The following is a 19,589-nucleotide window of genomic DNA, read 5'->3' on the forward strand; positions in this document are numbered from 1 at the left end:
CTCTGGCTCCAGGTCCGAAATAAGGAGGGACAGAGAAGGCCTACAGTAGCAGTATCTCTGCTGTGGAATGTTCTCCTTAGAGATACTTACCTGGTATCCACATTGCAACAATTCTGGTGTCAGACTACCTTTCCTTTACTGCTCTTAAATTGTATGTGTCCGTGTATTTAGATCTGTTGTTATCATCTGCCACTGGTTTTATTCTACTGTTGGTTATGTTTTGTTTTAGATTTTATGTTCTATTTTTATACTTTATGATCTTAATTCTTAATTGCAAACTATCCAGAGGACTTTTCTTAGTGGACCATATTTAATATTGTAAATCTCTCTCTCTCTCTCTCTCTCTCTCTCTCTCTCACACACACACACACACAATTCTCTAAGGTGAGTGGTTATTTGTGCACCTAGAACCTTAGAAGCAATATTCTTTTTGTGCCTGTGAAGGGACTGGAAAGAAAAATTCAGAATTATTCTATTCATGTGCAAGATAGTTATGTAGATAAGGACCCTCCGTGGATATGATTTCAAATGACAGCATTTGCTATTTCAGTATTGTATTAATTGCACATGGTGTCCATTTATTCAAAACATTCCTCCAGTTTTAGTACAAGGAAAATAACCCCTTTCAACTGGATTGTCTCATGCAAGATTGGTGACTTCTCACAAAGCGCAAGGTGGGATGGCAGTGCTTTTTATACAGCTGCAACAATGTAGAAACAAATGAAGAACTACGTGCCTTTTCACATGCTGAGCTGTAACGTTGTTATCAGGAAAACAGGAAGTGCACCAGGAAATACTTAATTAAAGTGTTATTCCCTGCTATAGGCATTTGATCTGCTAGAATGGGCTTTGGCAAGACAGTGGCTCTTTTTTCCAAATCAGGTCTTCTAGACTGTGTAGATCAGCAGTCATTAGAAAAAAGACCTACACATTTATCTTATGAGCAATTGGCTCTGAGTGCTGATTATATACAAGCATTACATGTAGAAGCATCCAAAGTAGCATAAAGACCATTCCCTTTGTTCACTCCACTGTGCGTTGCTTATGTTCTTGATGGTGCAGAAAAGGAACATGCAAGCCAAAATGAGAGGTTGAAAATGCCTGGAAAAAAATCAACTTATGAAATAATTGTTTTTAATAGCAAGGTGCCATGGGGAATTCATGTTTTCCTTGGAAGCAGGCCCTCTATCTAAAGAAGCTAGTATCATGTAGTGGTTAGAGTCCTGCAGATACCATGGTTGAAACCCCCACTCAGCCATGAAGTTCATTGGGTGGCCTTGGTCTAGTCTCAATTACTTACCCCAACCCAAGTGGAGATGGAGAGAACCATGTATATTACCTTGAGCTCCTTAGGGAAAAGTTGGGCTATACAGTGGTACTTTGAGTTACAAATGCCTTAGGTTACAAACGCTTTAGGTTACAAACTCTGCTAACCTGGAAGAGTTACCTCGAGCTGAGAACTTTGCCCTAGGATGAGAACAGAAATCGTGTGCCAATGGTGCAGCAGCAACAAGAGGCCCCATTAGCGAAAGCACACCTCTGGATAAGAACAGTTTCAGGTTAAGAACAGACCTCCAGAACGAATTAAGTTCATAACTAGAGGTACTACTGTAAATGTAATAGGTAAGCTAGCAAGCTTTAAATAGACCTAAACAGTGCAATAGATATTGCTTTTCCTAGCAGTGGACATGCAGTGATGGTGAACTCTTCAACAGCTGAATTTCAGTTGGTCATGCCACTGTTAAAATGCACAAGAACCTCCATTGGGGCAACACTATATCAGTGGTCCTGCTCCATTAGCTTCCTCTCTGGCCACCTGCAGCTCCCTGCACCCACCCCCAGATCTGATCCACAGGGTTCCCCAACTCTCCAGAGCAGATTGTGAGGCTATTCAGAGGGCTGCAGGGGTCAAGAAAAGAAGATGAAATCCCAGTACACGAGTGGAAGTTTATTCACTCATGCATGGGCAGCATATACAACCCTAAGTTAATAAAATGTGGCTGTATCTGATTATATATGACTGAAACCAAGGCCCCAAAATAAAAGGATGCCCAGCAGCAGATAACCAAGTCATTACTGCCATTGGGACTATAAATTAGTGGCAGCAGAGAAAAAGTTGATGGGAGATTGTGGAACGTTTTATCACCCAACAAGACTTCTGAAGCAAATAGGTCAGCCTTAGGGAAATCTGAGGTGCTAATAGCAGACTCATGAGCATGTTCATCTCCAAAACCTGGAATTGAAATATTCTCTTCACTTTTATTTACTTGGTTGAGTCGGTGTGGTTAGATGAAGAATGCAGCAGCAGCAGCAGCAGCAGCAGCAGCAGCAGCAGCAGCAACAACAATAGTCTTTCCGGCACTGCCCACTGGGATTATTCCCTCTCACAATTTGTAGGTAGCTGAATATTAGGAAGTATGTTTCTCCCTTCTTAAAGATACTTAATGTAATCAACTGCAAGTAGAAAATCCTGTCAACAGGCACAGCACATTTCCTAAGCAAGGAGAGCTGGTGGAACATTCAGAGAACCCTGGATAATATATTGCTAGGGAAATGTTGGGGTGATTTGAGCTAATTATGGTGACTATTATATAGTTATTTATACGCCGCCTTTCTTCCTGATGGGACTCAAGGCAACTTACAGATAAAAATAAGAACTGCTAAAAGCATAGGGGGAAACCAATAATTAAAAACAATTAAACATTCTTAGAATTTACAATATCTGCTTGCCTATCTACCTACGATATATTAAAGCTATACAAATAATTACAATGAAAACACCATGCCTGGGATAATTTCCCTTAAGGGGGTAGAGAGCTGCACAAGTCAAAAGTGTCACTGCTTATTGGGCAACTTTGCTCAGGATAGACATGGCGTTGTCCCATGTTAAAGCCGTGTAGGGGAGAGTCAGGCCCTGTTTGTCACCTGATGAGAGTCTCTCTTGCTGGGAAATGAGAGGTCATTACAAATGCCTGACCTGGCAGAATGATGTCTTGACCAGAGGTCTCAGGCCAGTGAAGAGCTTGGTCAAGGAGAGTCTAGCTCAAAATGAATTGACCACTAATGAATTGATATTGATGCAGATTCAGGATTCCACCCTCTCCCTGGCTGAAAAGCACAAGTTATGAAGGCATGTCATTGGAATATTCTCTATACAGGAGCTATCCCAGATGGATGTAAACCAAGCAGTTGGGAAGAGGAATATTTGGCCCATTATAGATAGTAATATCCTGGAAGCATACCTAAAATGAATATTTCAGGCCTTTCTATATGACAAAAATAAGGAAAGAAAAAAGAATCTCTTAGTTGGTGGGCGGGGAAGCCATGGTCTCTTTATGCAAGGTCTGAAAATACAAAGACAATGCTAGAGAACTAAATTATTTGTAAATAAAATAAAATAAAATACTAAAATAAAAGTGAGATTGAGTAGATGCATTTTATGGTCTGTGAGAAGCTGATGCATCGGTGATATGCAATCACCAAAGGCAGGGTTATGATGGATGCCCCCACAGACCTTCCTTCTGTTTATGGCATGGGAAAGGTCAATTTTTGTCCTGTACAATGTGTCACTGCTAAAAATATGACTCCAATAATTTATGGCAAATTGCTCTGCTAATTTACCACAAACTATAAATAACACTGCTTGAAAACAGCACAATATGCTCCTGCAATAAACAAGGAAACTATTCGCTTGATTCAAACCATATTGATGATAACATGTTAATTGGCATGGCCTAGTCTTTGAATTGTGTATTCTCAGGAATGTGCTTTCCCACTTTCAGCCAGCATTCATGTGCCATTTGGGGTACAATTAGATAAACCTACTGGCTAAGTTACACTTCTTAGGTCATGAGAAAGCATGGACACAAGCTAGATCTGGGCCTTCAACTATGTCCATGCTGTGTAGGATGCCAATAGCATTCTGGAACCCTCAAGCTTCCTTTTGAAGCAAGCTTCTATATCTTAATGCTGCAGGGGGAAAAGGACCTGAATACTTGACAACAAGGAATCCACAAAGTGAAAAAAGAAGTGAGCCAACTGATTATGACAATCAATATTTCAGATCTCATAGTTTCTAAATATATATTTTGATACACCAGCTAACAACAACAACAGCAACCAATTTATCATTTATAGGCTGCCTATCTAACTGGGTTGCCCCTGCCACTCTGGGCATCTCCCAAGAGAATATTAAAAACACAATAGAACATTAAAAACTTCTCTATACAGGGCTGCCTTCAGATGTCTTCTAGGTCAGATAGTTGTTGATTTCCTTGACATCAGACAGGAGGGTGTTCCACAGGGCGGGTGTGACTACCGAGAAGGCCCTCTGCCTGGTTCCCTGTAACCTCACTTCTCGCAGTGAAGGAACCACCAAAAGACCCGTGGAGCTGGACCTCAGTGTCTGGGCTGAAAGATGGAGGTGGAATGCTCCTTCAGGTATAAAAAGAAGCAAGGCTTATATTGCCTAGGATAGTTATATGGAGATAACAAGAACCTCAACAAAAACAATTCAATAATTTTGCCACTTAGAGATAATGTTATCAGGACTTTCTCAAACCATAGAAAACTTGCCACACTTTCCAACATACTACAGTTTGGGGTGGATTCCAAATCAAGAACTGAAATGAGCTACTTTGGACAGATTTGGCACTTATTCAAGTCAAAACAGGATCTCTGCAAAATTCCCTAATCCAAAGTGGGCACCTTTGAAGTGATTTGGTGATTCAGATTTTTAAACAACAACTATGCAGATACCGTGTCTGCAAAAACTGAAACATTTCTCCCCTGGCTTGTCAAACAACAAAAATGCAAGGATGCAACAACAACAACAAAGATTATGCACATTCAAGTATTTCTGTCCACACAACCACCTCTGTCAAATCAGCTTTACACTCAGTTTCTCTGAACTGTGGTGCCAATTCAGCAGAACATGAGCTTGAAGCTGCCCACCTACATTCACCATAACTCCCACACCCAGTCTTCTAATATTTTCTTGGGGCACTTCCACAATTTTCTGAATAAAACCACAGGGAGGGAAGAAATTCCCTTTAATCCCCTCCCTATTTTAATGCAACCTAGCACAAAAGCCCCCAGGCTCTATCTATTGGGGGTGCGCTACATTGTTTGCAAATTCCATTCAATTCTGCCAAACCTATAATCTTTTAGAATTTCCCTAAGGTAGTGAATGAGGGAGGAACAATTCCCCTCCCATTGGAATTTGGATTCATACCTAAACCAAATTACAAATGCTGTTCTCTGCAGCACCAAATCAGGATCCGATCTGAATCTTGTGGTCGGTGCACATTTCTTTACCTTAATGGTCCCTTAGGGATGGAAACACCGAGTATAAATATTTCAATAAAGAATAAACAAATTTTTCTGAAAGGTGCAGTTAAACCTTTTCTATTCCATCCTTTTTATAACTTCACCATGTCCTGTTCCCCTTGCCTTTCTGTGATCACCCTGTCCTGTGCAATATTTAGAAGAAGAAAAAACTGTATCTAGAACTAACTGTAAAGAAAATATGCAGTGTGTTCACCTTCCATAGCCTCTCAGCCTCCAAAGTTCCTGTCCATTCTATGCAAAATTTATGGCAATGGCACATGAAAGCTACTTCCTTTCAAGGCATCTACCACCATCAACTCAGTAACTATCCCTTATGATAAGGTTCCGATGTCCGGTTGCTCTCCAATGACTGGATATTCCAGTGTGCTAGGAGCACCTACCTATGAGTGTTGAAAAATGTTGTGAGAGTGACCAAGCCTTTTTGTCAATGGCTTAAAGCTTAGATAAGCTCAGAGTGTTTAAATTGGCAATTCTAATAGCTACCCGAATCCAATTCAATTCACTGTGGCTTGACTTGTAAAGCAATTGGTGATACAGCGTTAATGCCAACTAATCTGATAAAAATTGACACAGTGACAGTGCTTGGCCGTTAGTACAGACAGCCCTTTATGTTATTGTAAATCCATTGCAGTTTTACAAGTTATCAGGGCGAGTTCATGAAAGGGCAGAAAATTTCCCCTCGCTACACAGCTAGATAAGGTGACTGAGCCTGCGAGGCAACCTGCAGTCTCCTGCCACGTTTCTGCCAAACAAGCCACTGAATTCAAGAGCATTAAAAGGCAAAATTCATCACAACTAATTTCTATTTGCCGTCTATTAGGCTACATTGTTTTGTCCTCAACGTCAGGTTAAATAATGAACCTCTTGGAATAGAGTAAATTAACCTCCACTTTATGTTCATGTCATTGTCAAATGGAAACATCACTTGTACAAATGAAAAAGATTCATTAGTAACACTAATGCATAAGCTGCACTCTAGTAAAAGATAAGAGCGATTGAGGTCCTGTCATAATGCAGTGTCGAACTGCCGGCTTGTTATTTATGACGCCTGCCATAATCTTTGGAGATTATTTTCAGCAATGGTAATTAGCACACAATGCATCAAGAACAATTATGGAACAATGTCTTTGCTTGACAGGTACGCCACACAGCTGCGGGCGGGCTGTGATCCATGAGAAATTCAATCAAATCTGCATGCTGCCAGGAGTTTATTAATATTTCTCCTTTCTGAAGCAGCTTGAAAGGCAGCTATGCTTGACCGGCCACCCAAAAATACTTAGCAATGTGACATGAGCATGTTCCTTGTTAACATGTACCTGTTAGCACCAAGACTTCCCAGGCACTTAGGCCAGATGAGAAAATGTCAGTTCATTTGCAGCTTGTAACATCAAGGGGGCAAGTCTGCTCATTCCTACATTTCCATTTTCTCTCTCTTATTCAGATAGTATGAATATTGTTAAATTAAAATGTCAGATCAAAATGCTGATCTGGCTTAAATCAATGACATCATCTCTGAAGGATGACCTGTGCTGCCCGTGAGGGCATCTGCCTCACTGAATACCTGACCTACCTATTAAATTTGGATAAGCAACATCCATTGAGTTCCATATGTCCTTAAGGCCAACTGACAGTAACTTCATGACACTATGCTCCACACTAAGCACTCTGAGGGCATATAGGAAAGATTCTCAGCCTTACAGTTGTGGGACACTATCCCTGGGAGAATCATCAAAGCCCATGCATTGGGGGCTCAACTCCTGTTATTTCTGCGCTGTGGGAACCACAGCATCCTGTTCCCCAGAGTGGCCAACAAGAACTTCCAAGAAGCCCAGAAGAAGGACATCAAGGCACTAGCTCTGTCCTATTCTGGCTGCCCAGCAGCTGCATGGTTTTTCTATGTGATGTGAAATGAGTCTTGAAGTGAGCTTCATAGCAAGTTCAGTTCAAAGCAGTAAACTTCTTCCTCCAGAGATGGTTCTTCTCTCCCCACCCCTCCTCTAGTTGCCAACATTCTGTTACTTTGGAGGGACAAAGAAACATAACCCAGGAAGGGCCTGTGCGGACAACAGCAGACTTGATTCTTCATGGCTGGACCTGAGAACAACTAGGCAGGTGCCTATAGGGTCTCTTGGCATGACTGAGGTTCCTGCGTGCGATGGAAACCTCTTCCCCTCTTCTCCTCATGCATACCCTCCAATCTGTTATGGGGTTTCCCTTCCCTCCAACCTTTCAAAGCAGAGTTGGGGATGGCAGATTTGAAGGGCCACAGGTTTCACATCCCTGCAGTAGCAGGCAGGCCTCTGCAGAGCTTGTTTTAGGTCTGGGGGTGGGAGTATTGATAGAATAAACTCAAACAAAAAAGAAGCTGGTCCCTGGTGGGGCTCTGCGGCCAGCCTAACCCTCCAAGACCTGGGGCAATGTGCCTGCCTGCCTCCTCCCCCTGCACGGCCTGGTAGCAGCTATGTCTTTGCATGAGTTTATGCACGGGCAATTTGTGTCTGTGTTCACAGAGTGAAGAAGTGCATTGTATTCCCCAGAGATTCTCGCAGTATACAACCATCACTATCTCCATCATAATAACATACATTTTAAGCATAGAAAGGTGCAGCACCACTGATACAGTCATATTACATTACTAATCCTCATGGTGAAAACAGCAACTTCTCCAGTTGTACAATTCAGGAGGTTTGAAATTCCAAGCCATTATCATGACTAAAGCCTGGGCTGTGGATGGAAGGAGTGAGTTTAGTTCAGGTTTTCAATCTTGTTTTAATTTACTTTTTTATATATAAAAAAGTCAATGTTAAGCAAATCATAGAAACTAAACATAGTACATACTATGGACTCGGGATGGTTGGCACCAATTTGCATGTACATGTTCATAGATTTATATCATTGACATAACATTTACATGGATAAGCTGCATAACAGGCTATGAGGGTCATGTCACATTTCTTTTGTGATGTCACTTGAGCCAGAAAAACTCTCTTTGGGATTTTTCAATTATCTGGAGAAACTGACAAATGGTGTGGGTGGCTGTGATATTAGAAATTCTGCAAAAATCCAGTGCAAAAATCCAGTGTGGGAAGAGCAGAACAAACAAGGAAACAAATAAGTGTTGTCGATGAGAGTCATTTGCATTTGCGTTCTTGATTTGCGTGCTTAATAGCGATGTATTCCTCTCGAAGACAGAGCTCGGGTGGACTTGTCTCTATCTCCCTGCTGCTCTGTCCCAAATTCCCCTTTGCTAATTGTGACGCTATTTCCCAGCTATTCTTTGGTGGCTCACATTCTCTCTGAATATCTCCAGGTATTTGACACTCAACAGACAGCTGATATCTTGGAATATTTGCAGTCTGCAGTCACATTCAGTATGTGAATGTATTGTTTGCTGATTTGAAAAATGGTACAACATAGTGGTTTTCAGATTTTCTGCATTCAGGGAACATTTTCTAGAGCAGGGTGAAATGTCCTCTAGCTCACTCCACAAATTAGTTCAACTTGGGCATTTGAAAAGCCCAGTTATCCTCTTTCCACAAATCTCCATGCTTCTGTCCCTACTGCCATATGCTGCTCTTCCATCTTTCCCCCTTAAGAAGCAATTTACCTTAGGAGTGACTCCCAAGTGGTGGGAGGCAGGACAAAAAGTCAGGAGGCCAGGAGAACCTTGAATATAACCTCTACGGTGCCTAGCAGAGACATGTTCTGTAAGTCATTTCCCACCAGGGATTGTGGACATTATCTTGGGAAACAAAGAGGGGATAATGGGTGGATGAATGGAAGAGGGAGACCTCACAGGGTCTTTCCTCAACTGTAAAGCTTGACCTATTTTCCACAGAGGATCATGGAGCACATAGCCAAACCCTGTAATCCCTGGCAGTAGATAATGCCTGGCAGGAACATCATTTGTAGCTGATAAATGGTCCTGCCTGTCTTTCCTGGTCTACTTCTTGCCCACCACTTCCTGTTACCTCTTTTACAAAAGGTAAGCCTCTTTTGCTTCATAAAAATAGAGCACTGGCAGGGAAGTGGTGGAAGTTTGGTTTGAGCCCTATCTCAGTTTGGCTCCAGATCATAGTGGATTGGCCCCAACTTGAAATAAGAGCTTCTGCTTTGCATGTAGAACATTCCTCCATAGCATGCAGATAGAGCAGGGTATATTGCAATGTTGTTTTTGTGAGCACAAGGATATAGTTCAAAAACCAAAAAGAAACTGCACCATACAAAGTAAGCATGGCATGGCACAGAGATGTTTCCAGGTCCACTAGCTCCACCTCATATGGAATGAGACTGGAACCCAGAAGCACACCTGCCCCAACTGGAGCCCAACTTGATTGGATTTCTGCTCAGGTGAATTCTGATCCATTTCTCTTTGTAGAGACAAAATGGGATAAACCCATGTATGCCACCCTGTACTCTTTAGATGAAAAGGAACATGATAAATAACTTAACAATCCATTATGGCTGCAACCTATTTCATTCTGCTGTAGGTTCGTTTAATTAGTTAAGCTTCAGTTTTGCAGACAGTTTCATGAATCTGAATCTTGTTAATTGCAGTGTGCATTAAGTACTGGGCGGGGTGTGAATTGTGCTGAATTGCAACCATGAATTCATCACAATGGAAACATAAAATAGAAAACAACCCTTAACACATTGCAAGTATGAGAAGACAGAACTCGTCCTGTCCACTAAAATATTGAGCCCGCTTTGACTTGGAACATGTTCTTTCTAATGTAGAGCCCATTCAGCTAAACCTTGACCAAAATCCATTTAATGCCTATTCAAGAAATCTGTTTTCCAGTTACAATTCAGGCCCCCATTGCTGATTTGAGGAACCAAACTAATTTCATGTGGTTCTCTCAACACCCCTCATGACATTTATGACATATTTTTCTGTTTAGAAGGAATGATCTTTTCCAGATGCCAGCAGATCTGAAACTACCTAATGAGATTTCCACAGATGTAGAGAGGTTTTTAAAAAAATGGTATTTTATATATTTTTTCCACAAAGGATGATGCTCTCCAACACAAATATTCCTGTTCCAAAAAACATTACAAATATACTTGGATGAGTGCTGAATTAATGAACACTTGTTCGATGAGAAAAAGAGAGAGGAGTGTTGTCAGTTCTTTTACTCTTTTTTGGTTTCATAATCTCAATGTGCAATTATACTTAGGCTAGAATACAGTCACTGAAGTCCATGGGACTTCTTTCCAAGCAAGCAAGCTTTAAATTTGGGCTGTTAGTATACTTAAACACTGTTAGAAAGGCAGTTTTAAGAGATAAAATGAACATTGTTCATTTTATTCCATACATACCTCTACAATTCCATAGTTCTCTGCCCAATAAGACTATGATTTTGAGCTGTGGATTTCAAAATAACTTGCACTAATTATTATCAACAATATAATGTAAATTGTGATTTCTTAGTGGAAACAGAAAAGTCACACCACATGTAATGATTCTTTTCTTTCCCCTCTAAATGTGTGTGTGTGTGGGTGTGTGTGTGTGTGTGTGTGTGTAGGGGAAGGAAATAAATATATTTGGGTGGTGGTTTTGTGTGTGTGTTATTTTGGGATTGCAATAAACATTATGAATTTTTAACATCCAGGTGAGTGATTTGATTCTTAATCCCTATCCAATTCCTACCTCCAGATATATCCATCACTGACCTTACTGCTGTTCTGCCTCAGTTTCCCAAAGATACAAACTCCCTCAGTTCAGGTCTCCAGCTCCTTTTCAAGATGCAGAAATTTTGCATCAGCTACCGATATCCTTCTGATTATGCAGAGTAGCACATTCAATCAAATCGACTCTAACCCATGAAAGCTTAGACCATATAGGCTGTGCTCAAAGCATGCTTTAGCATGTCAAGAACAAGTCAAGGTGAGCCTCAGTCTCATGTACTTCCCTCTCCCCTCTCCTCTTCTGGCACAGCTGTAGCAAGGAGGTCAGAAGCTTAGCTTCTATTTTTGAGTAGCCACAGTTTGGGCTACATAAAAACTCTAAACCAGGGCTATGAAACCTGTGGCCCTCCAGATGTTTCTAGACTACAACTGCAGTCACCCTTGACCCTTGATCATGTTGACTAGGGCTGATGGGAGTAGGAATCTAACAACATCTAGAGGGCTAAAGGTTCCTTACCCTAAGAAATGGCTATGGTTTGTTTCATAACCCATTGTTTGAAGTTGGCTTGCTTTAAACAAACCATGCTTAAGGTTTGTTGTATTTGGATGAAATGACAATGGGCAGTCAATCAAAAATGGAATCTGAAGCTTCTGAACTCCTCCTTACAGCAGCACTGCAGGATGAGGGGGGAGCATGTAAATGCAAAGGGGGGGGGGCAGGCCTATTCCCATAATAGTAAACCATGGTTTGCTGTGACATCCAAGAGAAAAGACAAACCTTTTTATCTGAAGCAAACTGACCCAGGCTAGTCCTCTGGAAGTTGTTCACGTTAAGTGTGTGGAGCTCCCATATACCACCTGACAAGTGATTTTCTGTGCTTGATTAATTTTAATAGATGGGATGTTGCATAGGCTCCAGTTAACCCTTTAAGCGTACCCTACGTCAGGCTTTACATAACTATTAAGTTCAAATATCTTTGATTTTCCTGTGCATTCATATTCTGTTCCTTAGTAAGTTGACCTCTTTCCACACCCAGTTACACTGGGGGGGGGGGGGGGCGGCGGGAATTGCAGTGGAGTCTGGAAATATTTAAACGATATCCTTCTCACTGTTGTCAGAGCAGAACACCCACAATTGAGCATGTGAGGCCAGGCCCGTTCCAGCTCTGAGATCAGCTTCACAGATGTCTGTCACCTGTTTCTAAGGAAATGTGCAAGTGTTTGGGAAAGTGCAGAGCCTCATTGTTGTTGTGGGAATCTGAAACCACTCTGAACTCTGCCCTGACGTTGCTTGTCAAAAATATTTAAAAAGAAATAGCAACATTCTTTCGTCAGTCATTAGCCAGGACCTGCACTAAAGAATGACTGGCAAGAATCTGAGTGGCAGGAGAGGCAGCTCAAATCCTAGAAGGCCTTTTCAAGGACCATGAGGACTTTGACAGCCAACCCTCTGCTTAGGATAACTGGTTTCCCCAAAGATACTTAACTTTGCGGATGGGAAGGTTATTTGTTTGCAGGGGTCATGACTTGAATACCGTAGTTCTCCATTTGTGAGTCAATTCAGGAGAATCGTTCAAGTTTGGCCTGACTTGCATATGATTTCCTTTTCCTCTAGTATACTTTCAATAACTGCTCTTTTGCTGTGTTGAGGTTTGTGTTATGTTTATATTTCACGATGCTCCTTAGAGGGTGGAAAGGTGCAGCAGAAATCCTAGCGCAAACATACAAATGACAAAGCTGTTCCTGTACTGGTTAAAGTGAGATGTACCACTTAAAGCTGTAGAGGGAGGGGGAATGTAGGGTGGGTGGTGCAAATTTGGATGCTTCCCCCACCAGGAAGGCTATTGGGACATATAAAAAAGTGTGTCAGGGAATGACCAAACACTTCTTCCTGACATGCAAGTTTCTACACATTGGGAGTGACCATTCACACATGCCTCATTCTGAGGTGTACAACCTAGGAAAAGCTTTCGCCAGATTACGACTCCATAAACTGATCCTTTCTGAAGTTCAGACTACAGGCAAATGCTATGCTAAACATGTTGCGATGCTCATGCAATGGGCCATGACATGATTTACTACCATGTACATAAATATTTTGGAAAAGAAAATATATCACAGAAAACTGAATCTTTGACCTGGTCCGGTTTTTATGGATGAGTGCCAGGATTGTGTCAGAAATCCATTACTGAGTCAGTCTGTAAGGATTTATCTTTCCAAATGTGGCACGCTTTCATTATGTTCACTGTTATTTCCCCCCACCATGCACACAGGGAACTGTGTTACTGCAAATAAAAAGGGTGGACTGTTTTTAATATTAATCATTTACACAGCACTTTTATGGCCAAATTCCAAACAGATTTATTCAGCAGTAAGTCTCACTCAGTTCCATGGGACTTCCTTTCTAGGAGGTATGCATATGAACCTAGGAAGCTGCCTTATACTGAGACAGACCATTGGTCCACCCAGCTCAGTATTGTCTACGCTGATTGGCAGCAGCTCTCCAAGGTTTCACTCGTTACCAGCTCTACCTGGAGATGTCGTGGATTGAACCTGGGACATCTTGCATGCAAAGCAAATGCTCTGCCACTGAGCTACTTCCCTTTGGATCACAGCCTTAGGCAACCCTGCACATATTTACCAAGAGGGAAGTCCTCACTGAGGGAAAGCTTCTTTCCCACGTTTCCCTTCCCCCATGGCCAATCTGGCAGAGTAAAATGGCCACTTTGGGCAGCAGTTGCTAGGGTAGCATGGAATGGTGCTGAAGTGTTGGAGGGTAAATGTTGGGCTATGTACACAATATCTTCTTCTTCTTCTTCTTTGGCGATCACTCATAGCCGAGTAAGATTGTCTTCCATAAACACAGTTTTAACAATGAGTCCTTAAGTGACTGGAGGCCAATTCTGGATCCACACGTCCTTCCACAGTGGGGACATTGGTTTCCAGTCGGGAGTTGATCATGGTGTGGATTTGCCAAGCCTGCCTTTCTCTTAGCGTGTTTCTCCCTTGCGTCCTGAGTTCGAGTGTCTTCAAAGCCCATGACACCTTTGGTAAAGGCTGTTCTCCAACTGGAGCACTCGCAGGCCAGTGTTTCCCAGTTGTCACTGTTTATACTACATTTTTTTAGATTTGCACAATATACATATAAAGCACATCCCAAGCACATTTCCCACCTCAAAGAATTCTGGGCCTTGTAGTTTGTTAAGGGTTACTGGGAATTGCAACTCTGGGAGGGGTAAATAACAGTGCCTGGAATTCTTTGAGGGAAAGTGTCTTTAGTGTGTACATAGCCTATGTGTTCAACTAGGCCTGTCCTGTATTACCTAAACTGGCTGGCTGGTACACTGGGCAATGCTATCCCATTACCAGTGCCAAAGGAAGATTTAACTGCCAGTGCAGTTGGTTTCTAGCAGCAAGGAGTAGGGTGCTTCAGTCATGGAGCCAACGAGGCTCACATGTTTCCTCCTTCAGCAGTGTGATGGATAGAGAATAATCTGCTGGACCCTCAGGCAGGATGTTTCTTGGGCTCTCTGCTTGAAGGCATCTCTCCCCCCACCACTTCATGGTTCTGGAAGATGATGGTCATGTTAGCTGTGGTTGTGCAGAATTTCTGCCTTCTCCTGTGGCCCTTGCAGCTTCTTCTCCCACTCCTTGTTCTTTATGTTGTAGAGTGGTGAAGTCACTGTGGAGAAGGCCAATCTCTATTGCACAGTGAGGCATCCTGAGTAAGGGGCATCAGACAACGTAGGAGTAGGGGTTGGCAGAGGAGCAGAAGAAGCTGGTAGTCAGATATGCCTACATTAGACTTCCTGAAAATAAATAATGCTAGCTTCTCGCAGTCCATTACCCACATAGATTTTGGGGCTTTAAAGGAACCTTCTGATGCAGAACCAGGAAAGGAGAAAACATGAGCAAGGAAGTTGGAAATCATCCTCTTTGGCGCAAAGCCAACTTCACAGCTCTGGTAAAGATGACTAAGATTCTACCATTGTGCTACAAGGGCAGCAAATTGGTGCTATGGGGAATTCTTTAATGCCCTGATTCCCCCTATAATGCTAGAATGCAGCATCGTTTTAGTATCATAAATTCTATTAAGCAAGACTCTTGCTTAAAGTTGTGGGGATTAGAGGCCAACTGAAGGCATTTCTTCAAAAAGAAGTCGTGTGAAGCTGGATTGGAAGGAACTTGGCCTCAGCAACTAACCAATTTCTTTATTTCATGCAAATGAATGGAGCAGAATGTTGATCTTGCTAGCGAGCTGTTGTATTCTTGGTCCTATGAACCAGTATAGCAAGGCTGCCCTGCACATTTTATACCTCACCAAGTCGAAAACAATTCTCCAGCCCTACACTGTGGTCTGCTAGGTTCTTGACAAACCTTTCTGAATCCCCAAGCAATCAACAATACTAGGAGATTATTATATTATTTCTCAGGTGGAATTCTGTAGGCGGCCGGTGAGCTCTGCTCAGCTTAGGAAGTAAGAGGTTAGGTGAAGGACTGTCAAGGTAGAAAGCAATAGATTTATTTAAGAGATGTACAGTATGTTGAAAGATCCAGGCCAGAGAGGTCTAGATAAACAAGGCTTTGCAGAATTCTGAAAGGGTGGAGGTATCCAATGTGCAGCCTTCCAGATGTTGCTCATCAGTATGGCTAATGGAGAGGGATGATGGGAGTGGTAGTCCAGCAACATCTGGAGGATACCATGTCAGCTACCCCTGTTTTAGAATGCTTCCTTATATTCATGGATGTGTTACATTCATGCACTCATACATGTTCTCAGAACCTGGATTAAGAAGAAAAACCTTAGCCTCTTTTCGCCAAAATGGAAAGGAAACTGAAGGCAATAAATAAGGGAAATCATTATGTACTAGTTTAAAGCGAGATTTTTTCCATTCAGCAATTTTCAGAAGCATCTGGAAAAAATCTTATTATGGATGAGGCATGCCATGATATCTACAACGAATATTTCTGCTGCACATATCCATCCACTCTCCATGCTCCGTCAAGTGCTACACACATTTAGATGTTTATAAAGCATCAAGTAAATATAAAAGTTCCCATGATTTATATAAAAACAAAAATGATAACGTGCTTTAAGTGCTCACATTTCTTTTTGTTTATTCTTATTTTCTTGTGCATGTGAATATCTGTGGATTGTCTTTGTTTTGTTGCAGTCATCTCCTGAAAAAGCACTATGAGTTGAACTAAAAAAAAGAAGTCTATTTAGAAAATTTTGCAGTCATGGGATAGGAAGATAGTTTCCCTTACGGATCATTGATTGCTTAAAGAACAGGAAGTGCTATGTAGACATGCCTCCATCATGGGCTGAAACAGTTCCGGCTTCTCGGCCCCAATCCCTTGCCTACGAGGTCCTTAGTGGGCTTGCTGACTGGATAATCCTGGCACCATATGGACATCATGTCATTTATGTTCCTGGTACTACACTTAAATGAGAACGTTTTGTGCAAATCTTTTGTAGGCAGCTGTGACAGCCCTTTGGGACTAAAAAGTAGGGCAGGAGAACTCTACACAACAAAATAAATGTAGGAGTAAATGGAAATGGACAGTTCTTACAACGGAGCTTCCAGAAAAAGGCAACCAAAATGACCAAGGAATTGGAACACCAAAGCATTTGGAGCTTCTGCATTTAGGAACAAAAATAATGTCAGAAAGGGTGTACATGGTAAAGGTTTATAAAATTGTGCATATTGTGAAGAAAGTGGGCAGAACTAGTGTTGTTCATTTATTTGCAGATTTATAAATCACTTCACAGCTACCAAAGCAATGCACAAGAAGATAAAAATAAGATAAATCATGGGTTCAAAAACTAAAAGCTATAAAATCATTTCTACCATTGTACCAAAATATGACTTCGTGGAAAGCCTTCTTAAACAAAAGTGTCTTCAATAGTTACATATTCCTTCTCCCCATCCGAAGATAACAGAATTCAAGGTCACCCAATGAAATTGACTGGCAGTAGATTCAAACACTCAAACTAAAGCACCTTATCAATATTGAGCTAATTTATGGTTTGTAGACCACTCCAGAGAACTCCTTCAGACATGATTGCTGGTTCCAGGTTCAGAAGTGTATACCTCTGAACGCCGCTTGCTGGGAAGTGGCAAGAGCAGTTGAAGGATACTGTCCTCCTGTCCTACCTGTGGGCTTACCAGCAGCATGAGATTGACCACTGCAAGAAACTGGAGGCTGGACTAGACGGATCTTTGGCTTGATGCAGCAGACTAGCCTAACAACTCCTATCACAAGGATCACTTGGATAATTTATGTGAAGAGCCCTGAATTCTCTCAGAAAAAGAGGGAGAAATTGGGTCTGGGGAACAGAAAGTTTCCTTGAGTTCCTAGGGAAGGCAAATAGGATTACACCCAATGTAGAAGTGGATGATGATGATGATGATGATGATGAAGATTACAATATACAAAGCTGATCAAAGATGTCTTAGCATAAGCTTGTATAATCCAGTATGTTCATATTATCATATCCATTTATGAGCTGCTATGTTGTATGGCTTTGTGTGTCTATTAAAAGGCAAAGTGTTTCTAAGAGGGAAGGTGGATTGCAAGGAATCTTGCTAATGAAAATCGATAGCATAAAAATCATAATCAGCAGATGCAAATATTTATGCTGCTGAAATAATTAGGGGACTTGCCCAATCATCTCCATGTTGCTAAGCTCCTCCAAAACCACCTTGATTGATTTCTAGCTGCCGCCACCCTGGAGACTTGTCTCTAGAAGCAGGTCATTTATAGTTATGATAATTCATTTTGGTCCTGTAGGTTTACAACTTAGCAGTATATCTTAGTGACTTCTTGGGAGGTATAAAGTTTATAACAGATCCATGTTTTGATTCTAGCCAGGATTCAAGAAGACCCCGAGTAATTGCAGGCTAGTCCATTCCAAGGTCTTTTACCACTCAGAAGATCCATGCTGTTCCCAGCATTAGTGTGGCACCTTTTAAATTGCTTGCTTTAGATAAAACTGGATGCTAAGTTTATGCTCCCCCCTCTATCCTATCCCCTCCCACTTCCTACCTCCTTTGTTTCGAAGCCTCATAAGTGTGAATGCTGGAATCTGGTGGGTTATTGTAGACACCCCAAGCTATATCTCTCATGACATTCACTGCTTGTGCTGTGCGCTCCAAGGTTGGGGCAGACAAGGAATCAGGAGAGGACAGGTGGACTCCAAAGTTACTTGGAGACTATCTGCTAGTAGTTTAGAAAACCCCAGAGTAAGAGCCTAAGATCTGTGGTTTTCTTAGCAGGCATGGACATTGCTCAGTGGCAGAGTGTCTGCCTTTCATGTGTAAGGTCCCAGGTTCAACCCCTGGAATGGAACAGCTTCATTCAGCGCTGACAGGGAAATCTCAAGCCTGTTATCTCCGAGGCCACCTCCCCCCCCCCATGCCCAGGGACATAACATGAAGCTTTGCCCCTCTCATAAGTCTCTTAGACCCACAGACATATTGAAGCAGACATTATATTTCCCACACTGTTGGAAAAATAGATCATTTGGTGTCTGGATGCCTGTGCCTAAGGCATGGGGGGAAAGGGGTTATAGAAGAGAAATGCAATAGCAGCACCTCTTTTAATCCCAAGGCTACAGCTCTTGTTCGACCTCCAAGGCTATATAACAACCCATTTATTGCTTTCATTTTGGGTTTAACACAGGGGGAGGAAAAACGACGCTTACCTGGCAGTGCATGTACACAAAGTCCTCAGCCATTCTTGTGCTATGCTCCTTCTTTACAAAAATCCCATTTAAATACCAGAGTCATAGACGGAGAATGGAACGTAGCATGACATTCAGGAAGACACACATTTTCCTTCTGCATGCCTTTTCCTTATACTCTGGGGGAAAGGAGGACCTTTTACTGTGGCCTCCATGCATCCCTCTTCTCTTCTCCGTTCCCTTTGCTTTTCAGAAGCCAGAGCAGTGAATTTTCCATTCTCTGGAGGACCCACCAAACGGAACGGGACAGACAAAGGCAGCATTGCTATTAATCTTAAACTTTTATCTCCTATTAGTGTGTCAATAAGCAAACCTTTTCTTCTGCCACCCTTTGATATACTGGACGTGTGTCAGAGGAAAAACACGGGCCATCCATATCTTATCTTATATTAAGGAGAGTCGTTGAGAAACATACCTTCATTACTGCGACAGTCATGTCAAAAAGAATCGACTTATTGTCAGCGCATCTAACCTAACAATGTTAATGGACCCTTCAGGCATCTCCTCCTCCTCATTTGTTTCTTACATGCCTATCAAAGAGACAATGCAAGGTAGTTACCAAGCTCTGGGGAGTGGTGTGTGTATGTGTTAAGAGAGTCCATGACAGCTCTTTGGGCTGCTCATAATGAAGTGAGATGAGTGTGTGGGAGGAGGGAAAGGAGAAGCATTTTGACAGTACCAGAGACCCAGAATGGTACTTCAGCCATCTTTGCAGCTCTCTTTACTCCAAGGTTCTTATTGGTCCAAGTGTTTCATCTGGAGTGACATCACCATCCTTTCTTCTAATGTTCCACTGCATAGCTGTGAAGGTAAACCATTTTTACAAATGCTCAGTTATAGACATCTTAAGTTATAGATTCCTTAA

At 41.9% G+C, this 19,589-nt stretch overlaps 1 protein-coding gene and 1 long non-coding RNA gene across 2 annotated transcripts in view; one reads left to right on the forward strand and one right to left on the reverse strand.

Moving 5' to 3' along the window:
- LOC310838669 (uncharacterized protein) overlaps positions 1-19,589 on the forward strand; it is a 138,733-nt gene that overhangs the window by 101,783 nt on the left and 17,361 nt on the right. The gene's annotated exons all lie outside the window — the stretch shown is intronic.
- On the reverse strand, positions 15,478-19,449 carry LOC310840265. Its single transcript, XR_014561885.1, has 2 exons — positions 19,140-19,449; positions 15,478-15,760 (listed from the first exon to the last, which is right to left on the reverse strand). It is a non-coding gene; the product is annotated as an uncharacterized lncRNA (long non-coding RNA).

The sequence above is a fragment of the Podarcis gaigeae genome, assembly GCF_964106915.1.
Source record: "Podarcis gaigeae genome assembly, chromosome: 2".
Taxonomy (NCBI): Eukaryota; Metazoa; Chordata; class Lepidosauria; order Squamata; family Lacertidae; genus Podarcis; species Podarcis gaigeae.